This window comes from Crocodylus porosus, unplaced genomic scaffold (assembly GCF_001723895.1).
Source record: "Crocodylus porosus isolate Cpor-Errol unplaced genomic scaffold, CroPor_comp1, whole genome shotgun sequence".
Taxonomy (NCBI): Eukaryota; Metazoa; Chordata; order Crocodylia; family Crocodylidae; genus Crocodylus; species Crocodylus porosus.
The window spans coordinates 31,425,973-31,440,663 of NW_017728912.1; the positions used below are offsets into that span (position 1 = coordinate 31,425,973).

Below are 14,691 nucleotides of genomic sequence, written 5' to 3' on the forward strand. Positions count from 1 at the left end.
CCCCTGGGCCCTCTGTGGCACAACAAGTGGGACCTAACACAGTAGGGCAGAGCAGGATTTGGCCCGTTATTGCTGCAAGCCCTGTAACACCCTGGAAAAATGCAGCAGCAGGGTTGGCAGGGCAGAGTTGTGCCTCCTGCTGCTACCAGGTAGGTAGGGGGCACTTCACCAGGGTGACACAGGACTTGCAGCAGCGGCAACAAGTGTCCCCACCTGCCGTATCAGGTCCCACCCACTGGGCCACAGAGGTCCCAGAAAGGAGGGAAGCAGGGCAGGGAGCCCAAGCCCCCAGCAAGCAGCACACATCCCCATGGGCTCTGCTCCAGCCATGTTGCACATGGGGGAGACGGCCTCTGCACTCCGCTCTGCCACAGCATCCGCCGCCTCCTGTGGGTGGCAGCTGGGGCTCAGGCCCTGCTGCAAGGGGCAGGGGGCTGCAGACCTAGGTCCCTGGAGCCCTGGAAGCTGGGGGCTCCTGCCAACAGGGCTGCAGGGGGTATGAGTGAGGGGCCTGGACCTGCATCTTGGTGAACTAAGGGGGCAGGGGGAGCTCTGTTTTTCCATGATAAGAAACCCAAAATCAAATACCAAAATATATAGGTATTTAGAATGTATTTTACTATAGTGATTAAGGTACTGACAGGCTTCCAAACTGCTTTAAAATTGTAACTATATCAATAAAATACTGTGTTTAATTGATACATATATATGTACATATACACACACACACACTGTGTGTGTGTGGTGTGTACATTTATTTATTTATTTATTTATTTTCATTGCAGATTTTGGGTTTTTTAAAATCAGAGAATCTTCAATTTTTAATCGGAGAAAACTAGGATCCCTGGTTATGACTCAAGAAAGAGACCTTGGAGTTATTAAGGTTTCCCAAGATTAACATCAAGGTGAATGAGATCAGAATTTACCACGTCTGACTTTGCTTTGGAGACAGAATGTGTAATGTTAATTGTTTTGCAGGATTAAGTAGAATTATTGATATATCCAAAAAAGCAGAGAGTTGGCAGAAGAAAGCAGAGGAAGAAAGGAGGACAAGTTCTAAGAAGATACTATTATTGTAACTGTCATGAAAAATCCCTGGGTTTTGTTACTGAAATGGAAGATTACTGAAGTGCCACTTAACATTTTGAACAAAACAGAGATTAGAGAGAGACATTTATACTTTCAGGGTAGTTTGTAAATCATTCTCTTTCTGTCTTATTATCTTCCTCTTAGTTGAATCAGATTTGCAAATATTATTTGTCTTCCCTTTTGGAAGAAGGTCTGTTTGTGGGGCGCATTTAGCTCCAAAACTGATCTGGTTATATGCCCCTCTATTCACAAAATAATAATAATTAAAAAAAAAAAAAGCTTTAAATCTGCAACTTTAAAGCAATTCCTCTGCAGCTTCTCTCTCAAATTGCTCTCTTCAGTCATAGAAGGGGGATGTAAAATAATGATGGCTTTTTATTCATTAATGTTAAATATTCCATTATGATTATAGGTAGTCAGTTTGTTCATTAGAATTTACTGGCCAATAGATATTGAAGCAAAACTTAGTTTGACATAAACTAGGATGACTGTTGACTTGAGTGATGCACTATGATTTGTATCAACTGAGAATCCAACCTAAATCTTGTAATTCCCAGTTGACAGAACAAAAACTGTTGGAATTTAGTTTTCATTCCAGTGGATTTATTGCTTTCTTCTGGAGATCAATAAAATGGACTTGTGCTCATTAGCTTTATAAAAAGAGAAAAACATTAACAGTAGCTAATTCCATGAGGGAGTAGGAAGAAATTTGACTCTGAAGCATTGCATAAGTGACCAAAAGAATCGTGGGTTATTTTCACCTTCTCTGAATCATCACTTATTGGTTGCCACTTTTAGCAGTACAGCAAATTAACAGACTGATGGTCCAATACAGAATGACAAATCCTGTGTTTTTATGAAAACCCTAACTGAGAACTGGTGAATCTGTCCAAGTTCCCTGGTTTGTAATGCCTCATTTCTCTGCAGTAGTAATTTCCATTTCAAGGTCTGTGCCGCAGGACTCTGAGACATTCATTCTACTTCCAGTTCAATTTCAGGTTCAAGTTCTTTGAACAGAAATTCAGATACAGGTTTTATTGCAAATCACTCAAAGGGGCTGTTTTCAGAATTGCTTCACAAAGTCCTGCTTGTTACAGACTTTGCAATGGGCAAATTAAAAAGTATGAAGTAACATAGTTAGACAGGTCTGGAGGAATGCAGTGGCTTTGGTTAACAACTTGAGCCTACTGAACTACTCAGATAGAAGAGGCTTTGTTGAAAAAAGCAAAAATTACAAGCTGTCGGCATCTCTCTCAGATAATCAGTACAATTTGTGAGCTAGTAAGGTAATCAGCTTGCACACACAGCTAACTAAATTTCATGGGATTACCATGCTTTTGTTGATATGAAACATCAGTAAATGTGTGGAAGTGACTGATGTGTAAAACATGCCTCACTTTTTTTTTTTTTAATTTTGTGATCAGAACAAGAATGACTGACTTAGTGTCCTGGCTTTGGTTGACAGTTTATTTACTAGATTCTTTCCTTGCCTTGAGCAATGAAACTGTTGAATATCCCAGTAAAACAGAAGCTATCAAGACAGTAAAATGCTAATTGAAATAAATGGAAATGGTCTGAGTTGTACTCTACTTCTGAGAAAAAATAAGGCACATTCATAAATCTGAAAGATGCAGGTCCTACAGGTAAATTGTGAGTTGAGAGACTTGTCCACGGGGCAGAAGTGGCAAGAATATGGCCATATTTGGAGATTCTGTTTACACCTTTGCTAAGTGACAGTAAAGTGGGTTTACATGTCAGTAGTAATTACACCTATTTCATGCTTTAGCAATCTCCAGGGCTACTAGAGGTTGGTTTGACATATCACAGCCTTTGCAGAAGAGAGCACTTAGTTTTATGAATCCAATTGAATAGAGGAAGAGAAATAGTTTAAACAATAAAAGTTTAAACATCTCTGGAATTACTAAAAGCTGCCACTACATCCATAGTTATAATGCATGCTTAACATCCAGTGTCATGAAATTAATGATTGTATCATAACACAAAGGAGTTGAATTAAGTCTGGCATTTCCTACCTTTACACACACACACCAGCTGCTCAAAGTTTTCCACAACATATTGAAGGTGGTTTTGAAAAAGGTTTGATCACAGGAGCTGTATTTATAGACCTATAGGCAGTATCTGATACTGTCAGGCATTGATGGCTCCTTGCCAAATTGCTGCAGGTGACTAGAGAACTACATCTCCCTGAGCACATCTGAATGTTACTTGGAAGCAGAGTTCCTCGGAGTTGGATGGAAACAGGTGGATTCAGAGGCATATGGGAGTGCAGTTGCACCCCCACTTTAAACAGTAACAGGTTCCTTCTCCTGCTGGCTGAGGGCAGATGCTGGAAGACACTGGGGGAACAAGGAAACAGGAGGAAGAAGGAGGAACCCACCCACTGTCACCACTGTCCCCACCCATGCCCAGCACCAGCACAGCTACGCAGCAGGTCCAATGATGTAAGAGCATCATCTCTAAGCAGGTGATGGAAGAAAGGAGTCAATACATCCAAAGAGAAGTCTCAGACACCCACTGAGGATGAGGACTTGATGGAGAGATCAGAAGAGGGGGAACCCACAGAGGTACATGACTATGAGAACAACATGAGGGAGGAGAGGAGAGGAGAGGAGAGAGATCAGGAAACAGTCAGCAGGAAGAAGTAGGGCTTTGAGATGTATAAATGCTGGCAGGCATTTGCTAAGAGGAGTTTTTCCAGGCACTGCCTCTTCATGAATAATAAGAAAATAGCCTTCTGGGATCAAGGCTGGCCCGACTGATAACAGCTTTAGAAACCAGGAGCTTAGGCAGAAAAGCTGAGAGAATTCTGCAAAGTCTCCATGCTGAGAATAAGCTGACAACAGGAAGTGGGGTGTGAACAATCAAGCAGAACCATAGAAAATGAGGGTTGGAATGGACCTCACAAGGTCATCTAGTCCAACCCCCTACTCAAAGCAGGACTATCCCCAACTAGATCACCCCAGCAAAGGCTCTCTCCTCAGGTTTTAAAAACTTCCAAGGATAGAGAATCCACAACCTCTCTGGGTAACCTGTTCCAGTGTTTTACTACCTTCCTAGTGAGAGTTTTTCCTAATATCTAAACTTCCCTTGCTGCAACTTGAAACCATTGTTCCTGGTTCTGTCGTCTGTCACTGCTGAGAACAGTCTACCTTCATCCTGTTTGGAAACACCCCTCGGGTACTTAAAGGCAGCTATTGAATCCCTCCTCAGTCTTCTCTTCTGCAGACTAAATAAGCCCAGTTCCTTCAGCCTCTCCTCAAGTCATGTGTCCCAGCCCCCAAACCATTTTCACTGCCCTCTGCTGGACTCTCCAATTTTTCCAATCCTTTCTGGAGGGGGGTGGCGGGGACAAAAACTGGAAGTAGCCAACAGAGCTTGAAAGGGTTCACCCTTCATAAGTATATTTCAGAGGTGAATAAGGAAAGAAGAGAAGGTTTTTAGACTGAAAGAAGTCAGCATAAGCATGAGATCTAATGGCTATAAAGTGGCTAAATTAGGATTGAAATTGGATAATCTGGAGCAGATTAATTTAGTTAAAACATATCTTTTCATTCCAATCAAAAGAGTGAAACTAGGGAATGGTCTTCCAAGGAAAGTGGTGGGGGTAAAGAACTTCATTTGATTTGAAATTAAACTGGATAAAAATGGAAGCAATGGTATAATAGGGCAGGTAGGTTTTGCTTCTCCATGTGTGGCAGACTATATAGTATAGTCTGTAATAATATAGTATAGTCTGTAATATTTCTGAGTTAACTGGTTTACATTACAATAATGTTGCCCATCTCAGTTTCCCCTATTGGCTTGTACACAAGGAAAGAATGAGTTAATATTATTTTGAAGTAGACCTAGGAGGATCTGCACTAAGGATCTCAGCCACCAAGGCAGTCACAATACTTAGATGGGGGCAACTGCAACTGCACAATTGTGCTGGCAGCATGGCAGTAGCTGGAAGTTGCTGCAGCCCCAGATACCCAGCTGCATTAACCCATTGCCTAGTAGAGATGTATCAAGAAAACAATAGACCAGTCTGTATACAAGTACCCATCCAGAGCACCACTGGATTCTGGCCTCAGCATCTGGAGACTCCTTGCTGTCTCTGGCATCTGAGGGACAAAGACACCCTAACACAAAAGAGGCTGACTTAAAAAGAGTACTTCCAGGGACAAGGAGAGAGAGAAACAGGACGAAAAGAGACAGTCTTGACAGAGAACAGCTAGTGCTGTTTACCTGACTGGGACGCTGCCCGAGAGTTGGTCTAGACATTGTGGCCCAAGAACATTGCCTGCTGTACTGCTGTTGACTAATAAAAGCTGTCTTTGTTCAAAAACAGCTGCCAACTTCATTGCATGTGACTGAGTCCACTTTATGTCTTTAAAGGGACAAAGTCCCTCTCCAGGATCTAAGCCAGAAGGTAACTCTCCAAGGAGAAGCATAGATAGCTTGGGGAGACAGGAGATGGTGCAAGGACTGCAAGGCCTGGTCTCAGAGTCCAAGGAGCCAGTTCCCCCACTCTAGAAGCTGTGCCTGGACTGGCTTCAGAGGGTGTTCTGAAAGATTATGTTAAAGCTGGGGGTCCCAAAGAAGAGTTCCTCTGGGGAATCCATTACAGTGATATATGGCAGGATCCCCACACTGGGATATGGAAGTAGCTCTCCTGAAGCGTTAAAGATTTTTCTGGCCCACATTGTAACCAACAGTGGCCCCAGTGTATGGGGCAAAACAGAATTTGTTTTACCTCGTAAGTGTCATTGGCTTCCAAGGGGCAAGTGGGACAGAACTTGTCTTCTTCCAAAGCATTGGGATGGTGGATATAGCTAAGACAGATAGAAAATGGGTGCACCCCATTCAAAACCTATCTGGTACTTGGAAAACCCAGAGGTTCCTGTTTTTGCACTCAGGGTCGTACTGATCACCAAATTCAAGGTCAGGAAGGAATTTTACCTCTAGGTCATATAGCATGGACTGTAGAGGGTTCTGCCTTCCTCTGTAGCATGGAGCAGGTCCTTTTCCTAGCATGTGTCATTGCAATGACAGTACCCTTGTCTCCCCCACTTTTACCAATGACAGGTTATAGGGTGTTGCTGGTGTTTTTAGGGTTGTGGCTTACACTTGTGTGCGAGGTTTTAAAGTGGCAATTTCGGGGATTCCTTGGGGAAACAGGCCTGCACATGCAGGGACCCGGACTTGATGGCCTTGGAGGCCCTCTCCATGACCATGTTTGTATGGATGGATGTACATACATACCTTAATTACTACCTTGCACACTTTAGATTCATTTTCTTTCCTTATAGATCCTGCAAGTATTTCTGCACAAGTAACCACAGTGCAACTGTCGTTCCTCAATGGGGCCACTTACACACATAAAGCTACTTGTGGGCATAAGTGTTTGTAAAATCCAGGCCTGCATTTTTATTCCACTTCCTCTGGAAAAGCAAGCAGCTTGATTTTAGTGAGAGAAAACTGGAAATCCCAGCTTCTCTCTGGCATGCTACAAAACAGCTTTTATAACAAAATAATTGCCTAATTAAAGTGCTAGCTTGAATTAGTTACCACAAGGCCAATTAAATCAAACTGCCAGCAGGGATATATTACACCAGATAAGAATTAGACATAGCAAATGAGGAAAAGAGCATGCTTACAGTTAAAATTAGTGAACAGACTTATTTATCCTTTCCTTTTCAAAAGTTACAGTATAATACCAAAGCAAAATTTTATTTAACCTATTACAGCTGCTGCCATATGCATCAGTCAATATGAATACTGAACAGGTGCCTGGAGCAAAAGGCAAGTAGCTTTTTTTGTTAATAATTGATCTAACATAGGACAGCTACATTGTTTTTTCTCTCAAGATGGGTGCATCTACACATGCGCTTTAATGTGCATTAGCCTATTTTAATGCACATTAAAGTATCACCAAAAAGTGTTCTTTAGCTACTGCACATTAAAATAGGCCAATGCATTTTTCTAGTACCACACAATGGAGGTACTAAATTAAATGTGCATTACCTAAAACACATTAGGGGTGTGTCTACACGTTCATTAGTAAGGGGCAAAATTTAGCATCACTGAATGAGAGAGTAACAGATGTAATGTCAGGCTTACACCAGGAAGCACAGAAGGCAAAATTCAGGCTCCCTTGAACCTCCCACTTAGATCCAGCTGGCTGAAATATAAGGTGCCTGGCCCCAGAGGAATACTTAAAAGAAGCAGATGGATGTGCCCAAGTTCTCTATACAGCCAGCAGGAAGACCTGGGTGTCTCTGAAGGGTGAGGTCAAGGGTTGGATGCTAAGCAGGGAGCCGCCAAGAAGCAGCCAAGAGGAAACATTTAAGTCAAAGTGTGTCTGAACTCTGCCCCTTTCTAGAGCTAAGCCACCCAATTCCAAGCTATACAATAAATGCTTTTGTCTGCACAGGACCCAGAGCACTGACTCTCCTGAAGGCAAGTGCCCAACAAGCCAGGTTCCCAGGACTGGCTATACATTTTACATTATCCAATCACTGGATAAAAAGCATAAATAGGCTCAAGAGCAAGGACTGTAAACCAGGACTTTTCATCCAGATGAGGGATGCCCTGGGATGAGGAATGCCCTGTTCAGGGATTGCCCTGAACAGTAGGCTGCACATCAGGTGCCATTTCCTTCTCTTGCTGGCCCTGTGACCCTTGTATTCCTGGCTGTGCAGTGCCCTTCTAACAAAGGGAAGAGGGAATACACTCCCCTTCAGATTGATAGGGTAGCCTCCTGAGAGATGTGGGTTTCAATCCCTTCAGAGAGAGGAGGGCCATAAGCCAGCTTTCCCCACTTCCTGAATGACTGCTCTAACCACTAGGCGTCATGTCAAAGGTGGCCAGTAGCATCGTGTTTTTAATGCAAACATGCATGGCTGCTGTGTTTCTTTCTGAAATCAGTTCTGCTGGTGTGCTTCAGACAACAAATACCCAAATCAAACCCCTTTGGGGACCTAGGTAATGTTTAGATGCTGCCCTGCCTCATATTTGGATTGTGATCATTTTGGCAGCTCTAGGCATTGAGCTTGCTCAGACCAAGGCATTTCCTGGCATGCACAAATACCAGCTTCAGATGTCAGCTGAATTTAGGCACATAAGCAGTATTTGGCTGTAGTAGCCATAGTTATCCTGAATCTTTTTGTGATTCAGGCACTAAATTTCCATCTTAGCCCCATTTAGGTGTCCAATTTACCAGTCTAGATCTGGATCAACATACCTAAAGGAACCTGGCATCCAACGGATATTTTGAATTAAGTGCTTTTTTGGATAAATGGCAAAAGAGTCTACTTGCCACTAGGGCAAGTACCCACTTCAGAAATATACCAGAAAAGTGAACCCCTTTAAATAACTTTGGGTAACATGTTCAAAAATACTCAGTACTGACTAAACTCTGCTCCCACAGAATCAACAACTGGGAATAACCAAGAAGTTCACTATGGAAGCAAAGTAATTGTCAACTAAAATCAGTTTAGTCAAGAAACATGGTGGGTAACAAAGTTGACCAGATCCAAGAAGAGTTCATTTTTCAGTTAAACAGCATCTTTGTTTAGAGGCCACACAAAGTCCTGTTGTCCTGAAAGCAACAGAGTTTTCCTTTATACCCAGCCAGGACTTCGTGCCTGCCACAGTCAACACCTATTTACCTGCAGATTTTGGTCCTAGGCCAATCCGGTGGCCTACTTTACCCAAGCTGACTGCCAATGCAGACAAGAAGCCATGTTCATTTTGCCATTTGGTGCTGTTGTACATTAACTACTTCTAACACAAGTATAGCAACTTCTGTAGTTAGAGTACAGCAGCAAGGATGTAACCACTCTGTGATGGTGGCTTACAGACTAGAGAGCAGGTAGGGCAGGACAATGCACAAACAGATATAGACTCCCAAGTTCAACACTGGCATCACAAAACCTCTACTCAGCTGCTGCCTAAAGTTCCTGAATTCCTACATTTCTGCCAGTGGACATACAAGCCATTTACAATAACACCTCCCCACCCTGGCAGAGTTCCCAAACTAGGCATTCCGTGCACGTCCCGTCTCACCTGATAAAGTAGGTCTATTCAGAGCATACCTCAGTCACACAGAAGGTGCTCCCATATAACCCTTCCACCAAGCGCCGTGGCAGTGAAAAGGGTTGTATTTAGCTGTGTAGCCATTCCTTCTGAAATAAGTATGCTGGCTCCAGCTCCCTACCCAGCAACCAAGGAAGTTAAATTATATTACTTGGGTGCCCTTGGCAAGCAAGTCTACCTGACCTGCAAGCAGCATGTATGAAGGCTTAAATGAAGAGAAAAGTTCTAAGGGGAAAGAAAAGTGGTAAACTTGGGGAAGTCAGCAATTAACAAAATCAACCACACTAGCCAAGACTCTCACCCCAGAACTACAAGCAGCTAGTGAGGTTATGCACTCTGGCATTAGCTCTACTTTTCCCTTATACATCCCTCTCGCAGCATGTTTGTATGGAGGTCCATCTCTCAACTCATGAAGAACATGCTGCCCCCAGAGCTCTAGCTTCATTCAAACTTACAGTTCTGTGGACCATCCCAATCTTCATGGAGAAAGCAATGCTAGAAGGAGCCTACACAGACTCCCAACCACAAGCAAGACAACCTAGAACTTTCTGCCATCACTTCTTTGCCTAATCCAGGGATCACTTACCCTTCCAAGAGGTAGGAACAAGTCAGCTGACCCCTCAACCCAGACACTTGCAGTGTCATTCTCTTGTTTGTTCATTACCCATTAGAGATAACAATCTTTCATCACATCCAAATTCAAAACTTGACTTCATTTTAACCAGCATCCCCAAAATAGGCACCCTCAGCCATTACCCATCAGTCACCACCAGTTGGCAACAGAGGGTCTCTGCTTAGCTGGGGTTCTCAGACAGCTGCAGGTACCAGGAAAGGGATCCTTGCACTCAAGATCTTATGCCACCAGGTTTACATGCAACAAGACTGCCTAGGCCTGGCTGGTGCAGGTTTGTGTCCAATACAGTCAGTGGCCCACTGGCTAGTACACTCCTCCGGGCTGTAGGCAAGTCAGACTCAAAGTCCCAACTGCAATGAGCACTTGATTGTTTAAAGAACAGATTCAAAAGCAAAACTGAGTGTGATCTGCTCCCATGTACACCATAGCCTGCTGGGTGGGGACACACCTGCTGGTAGGTATTTGTATTCAAGTCCCTGCTTCATTTCAGAGGTCTGGGTGTGTGAAAACAAGACTCCCACCTCTCCAATGCCGGTGGGCCATTAGTTATCATGGGGCGCATTTACATGAGACACTACATCACCATAGCAACAAGCTACGGCAACATAGCATTGGTAGGCATGAACCATGATGCCAGCGCTACTGTGCGGTAGGGTTGGAAACAACTCGTGCACTGCTGAGACTGTGCAATACTGACAGTTACTGTGCAGTCAGGTGCTCATGTAAATGTATCATGGGGAAGTCTTCTCTGCTCACGAGTCTTTCATTAGAAAAAAAACTGGCCCAGCCTAGGCACTCCACTCCTGAGCTCACAGGAGATAATCCCACAGACAAACATCTCCATTCTCCCTGGAGTTAGACACTTTACTACCTTTGAAGAGCAGGGTTTGGGCTTCCACAGTCACTGACTAACAGTGAGGCACCTAGGAAATGAGGCCTATGATGTTTAAAAATCTCTGTGGATCTAGCCCCTCATCTTCTGTCCTCTGAATTTCTTTTATTAAATATTGTAAGACTTGGTTGCTAATCTGATGTAATGGACCCTCCCAACTGTGCTGGAACACAACTCTCTAAGCCCAAGAGTAGTCATAGGTGTTCAGATCAAATGGAAGCACACTAAACCAACTAAAAACTGATTATAGTTCATCTACTTTTGTTTTTTGGGTGTAGCATTACATCTTCAAGGTTCCTGGCTGGGCGGGTGTAGAGGCAATTTATTGCCAATGTTATCACAAGAAATACACCCACACTACTCTGGCAGGGAGGGTACACTTTATACTTTCTTGTTGATTTTTCCAACCTAAAAATAAGTCATTTCTAGCAGAAAGCATATGGCTGTTTGTGGTATATGGAGAAACAGATCTGAAGGAATAAGGTAAAATTTCCAGATTTGTTTTAATTTAGAAAGCAATTGGCACTGCTATATTTTCAACTGCATTTTTTGATTTTGAAAGATGTATTAACCAACTATTTTGAATGTTAGTTTTATCACTGAAACAAGTGAGGTGACAAAGGAATGAATAATGGAAGCTCTGAATTTAAATCAAAATGTGGTCTTCCATTAAATTCTCATAGTATGTGTATTGTAGAGATTAATCATCTGTTTTCTACCTACCTCCACTCCTGGGAAGGTTTGCTACATAAGCTTAGCTTCAAGATAGTATTTTCATAAAATTCACAAAGCCTCAAACCTAAATGGATCAAATGACAGGCTTCATTCTGGTCTCCATTTCTCTTGTGTAAATCAGTAGCAATTTCCTTGATACTAGCTATGCTGCAAAGGCATTAATCCGGTGCAACTCAGGAATATTAATCTTACATCTTAATTGTCCTATGGCCCTTTCAGGCAAACTGACCTTCCTATCCATGGCACTGATGTTCATATTCCATGTCTAGCTCTTTCCAGTATACCCCAGTTTCACTAGACCATGTGTAGCATCTATCCAGCAAGTAACTTGTTGAAGGCAACATTGTGCTGGATTAGCCCCCTCGCCCTTGCTTACAATGTTTTTAATTTCCTGTGGCCAGGAATAATGTGGGAAGATCCTGCGGGCAACACTTCCCAACTTGTGGTTTTTAACCAACAGCTAAGAAGACAACTTTCCAACCTGAATGTGACCCATTTTTCCAGAAGAGAAAGAGCCTCAGGAGGTGCATTTCCTCCCAGACATCCCCATTGTTCTGGGCAGAAATTAATTTGAGGCACTCCACAACACAGCAAAGCATGCTTCTCCTCTGCTGGCTGGCATATGGGAGGCTCCACCTGCCCTTCCACCCATCTCCTGTTTCTTTGCATTCCCTGCTCCAGAGGGCACCTCTTTTCCTAGTCTCCCCTTTATCTGAGCACACAAGGAAAGGAATCTCAGTTTCTCCTACTCGCCTATGTGGTCTCTAAAGACTGAGTAAATCTAGCCCCAAAAATCCACGTACGTGTTACTGGAGAGATCAAACAAATTATCAGAGCAGGCAAAACATTAGATTCAGAATCACCTCCATTGATTGTCTTTGTTCCCCTTGCCATAGCTGGTGATGCAGTAAGCACAGCAGGAGGCAGCCATCCCATTCCTCTCTCAAATATCTGTAAGGGAGCGGGGAAGATAAATCTGTTCTACCTTTCTTTGCCAAACACATGGCAGAGAAAAAAGCCTTCCAGGACTCTTCTTTCTACATGGAATTTCAAAACTAACTAACTCTCAGCAAATCTACACCTGGGGCACACAATGTTTTACTTTATTAAAGCAGTAGGATCAAGGGGGAAAAAAGCTTGAAGCAAGAAAAGGGAGACTGCAAATGCTTTTAGAGTGAGGAGGAGAAAAGAATGAGGACATCAAAGGTGGGGAAATAAATCACAAAAGATATTCCCCATCCCTCCCCCTCCATTTCTCCCCTGCCTCCAAATTTGCTATAGATGAAGACAAGTTCAGGACACTGGGGGAACAGCATCATGTAATTCACAAGTGGTAGTAGTAGGAAGAAAAAAGAGCTCTTGATGTTTAAACTTGTGCGGGGCAGGTACAGGTTTCCAGGCTCTGCCAAGCAAAAGTGGCCACCCCCCATGGTTGCCTGCCCAAGGGCACAATCTTGCGAAGTGTTCAGTGCCAACAGCTCTGACGACTTCCCCAGGAGAGGTCAGCATACAGGAGTGGGCATGTCAAGCACTCATTCATTCCAGGAACTTCACAAAGTTATACTCAGGATCCAAAGAATATGCAAGTTCTGTTCCAAACTTTGAAGTGGGCCCTGTTTCCTGTAACAGATCAAGCCAAGTCCCAGCAACATGGAATACTGTAGGGACCTGGATTCCAGGTTCGTGACTCAAACCTACCACCACCTCACCTGCTTCTGTTTGGAGTTTCACCAGGCTAGCATGGACAGAGCCAAGCCAGACTTAACAGTGATTTGGAAGCCATGTCTATGCTATGATTTTTATGGGTAGTCTCCACCATTTGCATTGCTATCTCTGCAGCTCCACCTGTGGGAGCCCCAGTGGAGAGTAGATTCAGGCAGCTTCAAGGACCTTAAATGTGCACATCACATGGATCTGCTCTGAACAGGAGTAGACAACACAATGGTTAAAATGCTGGTAGGAGCTTGGAGTACTGCCATCATTGCTATATTGCTGGAGCTGAGCCCAAGGTGGCAATAATAAGAAATGGTGGGGGAAAGTGTCAACAAGGTGAAGAAAAGGTTGAGAGCTTCTTCTGTCCTAGCTGCCAAAAGGCCACACAGGAGCCCACTGTCACCTCCAGATTTTGTAGAAATAATATCCTGCTGGCCTATAAATGTGCACTCAAATCTATGCAGCAGAGCTGGGACTGGACATACAAACAGCACTGTTAATCCAGGTTAATGCAACATTGCCGAGTAAACATCTGCTTCCTTGTTCACAATGGATACTTTTTAGGGCACCAGCAATGCAAACCAGCTGAAACAGTCTTCCTCATTGGGCCAAGCCAAGGTTACATCTGCTTTCCAGCTCCACAGTGTGCTGGAAGATTTGGATCTTTGTTGTGAACCAAAGTGTAGTTCATATGCAAGACAGATATGGCCCAACCGCTATCTAAAACACCATGTCTGAACCTTCTTAAAAAATACCATTTAGTAACCTGAGCCCCTATCTTGCTAACCGCACAGGTGCATGAATACTATCCTTGGCTGTGGTGGGCCTACAACTAAAGCGAAACGTATGCCTCAAAGTTTCAGATCAAAGTTTCAGAATCTGGCTTAAGCAAGCGTGGTTGCATATAGCTGCTGTCAGGGCACAAATATACCTCATGCCCCAGCAATCCTCCATGTTTCAGCTAAGATGCAAAGAGCAGCTAACAGGGCTGACCCAGAAGAATGCCCATTTCTCTATGCTTGCTTATGTGTGACCTTTTCTCCCAAAAGCCCCCTGGCTGAGTATAAAGGCTGGAAACTTTTGGACAGAGCTAGTTCCAAGAACAAGCTTAGTACAAACTGCTCACTGGTAGCAGGCAGGAAAAGGCCAGCACTGAATAGCTTGCACAAATGCTGTCACCTTCATTCAAGCCCTAGCTAAAACTTTAAATGAATTATTATACACATTAAATTGTCATTTCATCATGCCCAAGCACCATCATAAAAGCAAATGAAGCACATCAAGCAGCACAGAAATGAAAAATACTAGGCTAGTTCCATTATAAGCACCAGCTCAGTGCATTTACCACCATGCCTCCCAAAAAGGGACAGGACTGTTGTCATCCTGCTTAGCAAATGGTTTACGTCTTCTGCACCTCAGCATCCACCCTTTACTGCATGGAGACAGTGCTCAGTCGTGACATGGTAATGGTCCTGTTGCCCCTTCAGCTCATGGGGAAGGGTCAGTCATAGAATCATAGAATCAATGA

At 43.5% G+C, this 14,691-nt stretch overlaps 1 long non-coding RNA gene across 1 annotated transcript in view; it reads right to left on the bottom strand.

Moving 5' to 3' along the window:
* Positions 1 to 1,568: 1,568 nt before the first annotated feature.
* LOC109309576 overlaps positions 1,569 to 14,691 on the bottom strand; it is a 22,895-nt gene continuing 9,772 nt past the window's right edge. Inside the window, exon 3 of the long non-coding RNA XR_002100977.1 lies at positions 1,569 to 2,096. This is a non-coding gene — a long non-coding RNA (uncharacterized LOC109309576). The remainder of the gene's footprint in view (positions 2,097 to 14,691) is intronic.